The sequence below is a fragment of the Thamnophis elegans genome, chromosome 6, assembly GCF_009769535.1.
Source record: "Thamnophis elegans isolate rThaEle1 chromosome 6, rThaEle1.pri, whole genome shotgun sequence".
In the NCBI taxonomy this organism is placed as follows: Eukaryota; Metazoa; Chordata; class Lepidosauria; order Squamata; family Colubridae; genus Thamnophis; species Thamnophis elegans.
In genome coordinates this window covers 46,194,227-46,200,932 of record NC_045546.1, presented here as the reverse complement: position 1 = coordinate 46,200,932, position 6,706 = coordinate 46,194,227, and the positions used below count along the sequence as shown (strand labels likewise).

The window sequence follows — 6,706 nt, the reverse complement described above, 5'->3', positions numbered from 1 at the left end:
GTGTGTTGTGTGTGTGTGTGTTTTATTTGTGCTGATAAATAAATAAAGGGAGACTAGTATAGATCTATTTCAAGCTATTTAGCTCTCATCAACTAGCTAGCCAACTCTGGAACCAATTTCAACCAAACTTGGTACACAGATGACTTACTCCCTGGAAACAAATATTGTGGGGGTAAGACACCCCTAAAACCCATCGGTGTGTATGTTCTGTTAAGATACAGCCTGTTGTGCCTTAAAATGGCTTCTGCTGTACTACCGTAAAATGCCTTCTATTGTGCAGCACAGTGGAGTTGCCATGGTAATGGCTTTCAGTACTCCACAAGGGGGCTCTCTCTGGTAAGGGGAAAAATCGAACATTACAAATTACATTTGGTCTGGACATTTCCCCCTATAAAGAAATATCCAGGCAATGCCGGGTTATCGACTAGTAATACTACAAAGTACTGCTAGAAGATTCATTCACAACACTGCGAATGACCCTAGAACTTAAGTTTCATTAGCTTTTTTCATAAGATAGCACTAAAAGGATACAATCTCAACAAAGCCAATATGTTGAACCATAAAATAAATTTCAGTATTCCCTAAGGCTATGGTCTGACTTTATTTAATAGGAATAGAAATGAGATTTATCTCTGTGTTATTATTATTCTTCCCACAATCTGTGCATATAGGACTAGTAAACTAATAGTATACAGACTACGAAAAAGTACTGGTTTGAAGGTTTCAGGTCACTGAATGGAAACTAAAAATTAAGGGGAAGAAAAATATTTAATATAAAAAGAAATGTGAAGTTGTAATGTAAAATAAAATACCAACTAAACATGAACACTTTTAAAATCAGTAGTAGTGAAAACTGTCTCTGTTAATACTGTGTTTCCCCGAAAATACGACCTGTCGTGAAACTAAGACCTTGCCACATTTTTCTGGTGGGCAAAAATATAAGCCCTCCCCTGCAAATAAATCCCCTGGACAACCCCTCACCTCCAGCCAGGCAGAGTACCACTCACCAACCTAGCACTATCCCAAAGGTGCCCAGCCACGGGAACCGGGGGGGCAAAAGTGATCACATTGCTTGCCACCTTTGGGATACCCTAGGTTGGTGAGCAGCGCTGTGCCCAGCTGAAGAAGGGGGGTTGCCGGGCAGCTGCTCTTTTGCAAACGGGCTCCTAAAGAGCCGGGCACAGCCTCAGGGGTGAATGGCTGTGTTGTGCTGCACAGCAGCGCCATGAAAGGTGCTCTACACAGCTGGAGGGGGGTTACATGAGCGGCTGTTCCGTTCACATGCATGTGCCTCCCAGCTTCACGATGCCCTGGCCCAGGGCAACTGCGCAGCTGCCATACCAGCATGGCTTTTTCGGCAACTTTCAAACCGAGTTTTCCCACAGTGGCTGCTCTGAGTGTAATCGCTATGGTTGTATGCTCTGGGAGTATGCTCTGCCGACAGCTGACTCACAACCATAGCCGCTCGCACAACCCCCCTCTCCAGCTGTGCAGAGCGCCTTTCACCGGCATTTGTAAAATTTTATTTATTTTATTTATTGATACGATTTATAGGCCGCCCAAATCCCGGAGGACTCCAGGCGGCTTACAACGAAGGAAAAAGGCATAATAAAAAATGAAAATAAAAATAAATAATAAAAAAAGGTTAAAATCAACACACATACATTCGTTATGATTGGGGCTGGACCTCAACAATGAGGACAACAGCCCCAGGCCTGCCAGAATAGCCAGGTTTTAACAGCTTTTCTGAAGGCCATGATAGTGGGTAAGGTCCGGATTTCTGGGGATAGCTCATTCCAAAGGGTCAGAGCAGCCACAGAGAGGGCTCCCCTCCGGGGAGCCGCCAGCCAACATTGTCTGGCTGATGGCATCTGAAGGATCTCACCGGCCATTGGGAGGAATGTGGCAGTAGGCGGTCTCGCAGGTATGCTGTCCCTAAGCTATGTAGGGCTTTAAAGGTGATAACCAACACCTTGAATTGCATCCGGAGACCAATAGGTAGCCAGTGCAGCTCGTGGAGGATAGGTGTAACGTGGGTGTACCTAGGTACACCCAATATCGCTTGCACGGCTGCATTCTGGACTAGTTGCAGTCTCCGAACAAAGGTGCAATCCGGTCTAGTGCCTCAGCTACCGCAACATTCCAAGCTGCGACCAAGCTGTCGGATTGTGGGCAAGGGAGTCAGGTATCCCTCCAAGCTCCTTCTGAAATCCTTCTGGGTCCATCAGGTGCCTGTGGCGGAACCACTTAATTGGCTCCACCTCCCTGCAATGGGGGAGTAGCATCCCAAAGTCGAGCCTCAGCGGGAGGTGATCTGACCAAGACAAGGGCGAGATCTCTATTCCCCTTAATTCAAGATCACGTCTCCACTGCCCTGAGAGAAATACAAGGTTGAGTGTGTGTCCTGCTCTATGAGTCGGACCCTGAACTACTTGGGTCAAGTCCATGGTTGTCATGGAAGCCATGAACTCCTGCGCCCCATCAGAGTGTTCACCTAGGGATGGCAAGTTAAAGTCCCCCAGTACCATTAGCCTGGGGAACTCCACCACCAGCCCGGCTACCGCCTCTAGGTGTACAGGCAGGGCTGTTGTGACGCAGATGGGAGGTAGGTACATCAGAAACAAGCCCAATTGAACCCCTAGGTCCAACTTCAGGAGGAGAGACTCACACCCCACAATTTCTGGGGCAGAGATCCTGCGAGGAGCTAACAACATTCGGATAATAACTGCCACTCCCCCACCCCTTTCTTGCTGCCGCGGTTGGTGGAGGACCTGGAACCCATCTGGGCACATTTCTGAGAGGGGGACTCCTCCCTCTTGGCCCAGCCAGGTTTCAGTTATACATGCCAGGTCTGCCTCCCCGTCTAATATTAAGTTCCAGATGAGGAGAACTTTGTTTACTACAGACCTGGCATTTAGCAAGACCAGGGCCTTGAACTCCTCTGCCACCAGGCCCTTGAGTTGAGCCAGCAGGGCCAGAACAATGAATCGCTGTGATGTAGCGAGTCCTTCTTCCCTGGTAATGGCCCGCCCTACAGCTCCTGTCATATCTGCCCCTCCCGGTTGTAACCGGAATGCTCTGACCCTCCCCCATCCCCGTAGACCCCCACCCCTCTCCCATGGCCCCCATTCTTCCTGACAGGCCGCACACATCATTCATCCCAGGACAGGGGGTGAATCTGGGCCCCCATCCACTTCTGCATCTGCATTCAGTGGAGGGGGCTCCAGGTCGCACACTCGGTCCTACCATACACAACAAGCAGACATTCTCCTCATACACACCCCACAATAATTATTAAAATACAAGACAATGGTATAAGAATTAATCAATTTAAAAAGTGGGAACATTCTCTTTCACATTCATACATACATACACTCAGCACACAAAGTAGAACACAATTCTTAACCCGCAAAGGCGGTTAGTGCAGTTTTGAAGTGGATTGAATTGGTAACAGTTTGAGATGACACTTTCATGACAGCAAAGCTGCAGTGCTCCCGGATGAGCTCAGCCTGGTCTGGATGAACTGGGTGGTCCAGGAAGGTGCTCAGCCACTCCACACAGCACTTCAGGTCTTGATGGAGCGCCTCATAGGTGATGCAAAAGAGGTCCAGCTCTTCTCGGCAGCTGAGCCAGCCTTTCACGTGTTCAAACCAGGATCCGTAGTGCATGGTGCCAGCCATGAAATCATGAAGGAAGCCTTCAAAGGAAGCTGGGTCAGGGAAAAACTTGGCCATTCTCTGGAAATGGTAGTAGGACACAACAACATCTTTTGGGTTCCTGACCAAGCCGAGGTGGCGCAGTGGTTAAATGCAGCACTGCAGGCTACTTCAGCTGACTGCAGTTCTGCAGTTCGGCTGTTCAAATCTCACTGGCTCAGGGTTGATTCAGCCTTCCATCCTTCTGAGGTGGGTGAAATGAGGACCCAGACTGTGGGGGCAATATGCTGACTCTGTAAACCGCTTAGAGAGGGCTGAAAGCCCTATGAAGCGGTATATAAGTCTAACTGCTATTGCTATTGCTATTGCTATTGACCACATAGATCACCTTGGGCTAAGCTTTCTTCAGGGCAGGTGTCAACACTGACTGGGGCAAGTGGGTGGTGAGGAGCAGAGGACACCCAATGTGCTGAAGCTGCTCTTGGAAATAGGTGTGCTCCAACCGGGGAGCTCGGGCCCAGTTGGGAAGTGTCTTTATAGGTTGGAGGTTGCCGTTGCTGTAGATCAAGGTCAGGATTTCTTGCATCCACGTGGTGCCTGATTTGGGGTAAGTGACGAGGAGGACGTCTGTGTCCTGGAACTCAAAGTCGCTGGCAAAGTGGAGGGAGCTCTCAGTGTGGAGGTGTCCCGGCAGGCGTATGTTGGCAAAGACCTCAGTTACATCAAGCCAAGCCATGGTGCTGGCAGCAGCCGGGAGGCCTCTCTGCTCTCCTGCAGCCAAAGGACCTCCCCTCTGCCTGCTCAGCCCAGCAGTGGGAGGTATCCTCCCAAAACCGAGCTTTTTCTAACCAGAACTCCTGAAGGCAGAATTGTTGTCAGCAACTAAATATGAACACTTTTAAAATCAGTAGTAGTGAAAACTGTCTCTGTTAATACTGTGTTTCCCCAAAAATACAGCCTACCCTGAAACTAAGGCCTTGCCACATTTTTCTGGTGGGCAAAAATATAAGCCCTCCCCAACAAATAAGTACCCTGGACAACCCCCCACCTCCGGCCAGGCAGAGCGCCACTCACCAACCTAGCAGTAGGTGCCCAGCCACGGGAACCAGGGGGGAGCAAAGGTGATCACATTGCTTGCCACCTTTGGGATACCCTAGGTTGGTGAGTGGCGCTGTGCCCAGCTGAAGAGGAGGTGTTGCCGGGCAGGTGCTCTCTTGCGAGCGGGCTCCCAAATAGCCGGGCACAGCCTTAGGGGCAAACGGCTGTGTTGTGCTGTCACAGCAGCGCCATGAAAGGCACTCTGCACAGCTGGAGAGGGGGGGTTATGCGAGCGGCTGTTCCGTTCCCACTCATGTGCCTCCCAGCTTCACAATGCCCTGGTCCAGGGAACTGCGCAGCCACAGACGCCATACCAGCCTGGCTTTTTCGGCAGCTTTCAAACCCAGTTTTCCTGCAGTGGCTGCTCTGGGTGTAATCTCTATGGTTGTAAGCTCTGGGAGTATGCTTTGCTGGCAGCTGACTCACAACCATAGCCGCTTGCACAACCCCCCTCTCCAACTGTGCAGAGCGCCTTTCACTGGCATTTTGAAGGCGCCAAGCCGTGAGAGCCAGGCAGCGGCAAACAGGCACTCATGCAGCTTGGTGATACCCCTAGGTCAGTGAATGGTGCTGTGCCTAGCTGGAAAGGGGGTTTGCCGTTGGCTGCTCCTGAGTGTGATTGCTTCATGGTTGCTGTGTTGCGCTGCTGTGACAGCGCAACACAGCCATTCGCCCCTGAGGCTGTGCCTGGCTCTTTGCGAGCCCGCTCGCAAGACAGCAGCCACCCTGCAACCCTGAAACAATAAGCCCTCCCCTGATAATATGGCCCAAGCCATATTTTGTATGTAAAAAGAAAATAAGACCCTGTCTTGTTTTTGGGGAAACAGAGTGGTAATCCAATGGTAGAAATGTAACAAGAATAAGTTTTTCTCATTTATAAACTGCTTTTAGATTTGATCTCTTAACTAGGCAATCTCTTAACTGAGTTTCTGGTATCTGAAATAAATAATAAAAGCCTGGTCCAGCACACTACCATTGAAAAATGAAAGCAAGAAATCCAAGAAAAAACCATCATAATTGAACAAAGATCTCTCTGATAAACCAAAAAACACAAAGGAAAAGTACAAAAACTGGAAAGAAAGACACATAACTAAGGCAAAATATCAGCAAATAGCCTGAATCTGTGAAGATGAGGTCAGGAAAGCAAGGGCTCAGAATGATCAAAGACTTGTAATAAAAGTCAAAGATAATTTTAAAAAGTTTATTTCAACATATAAATAACAATAAAAAAACTCAAGGAAACAGTCAGTCCCCTAAGGAGAGAAGATGGCAAGGATTTAAAAGGCAGGAGAAAGAAAGCAGAGCTGCCTAACATATTCTTTGCATCAGTCTTCATGTAGAAAAAGACTACAGCTCAACCTACCAAAAAACATAACTGTAAAAGACTAGAAACAAAAATTAAAATAAGCAAGAAAACTGTAAGAGAACATTTGACCTTGACAAATATAAATCACCAGGACCTGAAGGATTACATCCCAGAGTTTTGAAGGAGCTGGCAGGTGTTATCTCAGAACCATTGTACCATATCTTTAAAATATCCTGGAACCCCAGGAACTACTTGAGGATTGGAAAAAAAACTGATGTGATTCCCATCTTCAGGAAAAGGAAAAGAAAAAGAAACAGACCCTGGAAACTACAGAGCAGTCAGCCTAAGATATTTCCAATATCTTTCCAATACCTGGAAAGATATTGGAAAAGATAATAAAAAAACAGATCTGCAAACATCTAGAAACAAATAAAGTTATGAACAGCACAAATTTGTTAAAAACAGATCATGCCAAACGAATCTTATTTCATTCTTTGATAAAGTGACTAAATTAGTAGAGGAGGAAAATGCTGTGGATATAGAATACTTAGATTTCAGTAAGGCGTTCTACAAAGTAGATCACAACTTACTTCTTGTTAAGCTAGAAAAATGTGGGTTAAACAGCATCAGCACCAGATGGATTTGT

At 47.5% G+C, this 6,706-nt stretch overlaps 1 pseudogene; it reads right to left on the bottom strand.

The window, feature by feature from the left end:
- Positions 1-3,401: 3,401 nt before the first annotated feature.
- Positions 3,402-4,392, bottom strand: LOC116510307 (annotated as a pseudogene).
- Positions 4,393-6,706: the final 2,314 nt, after the last annotated feature.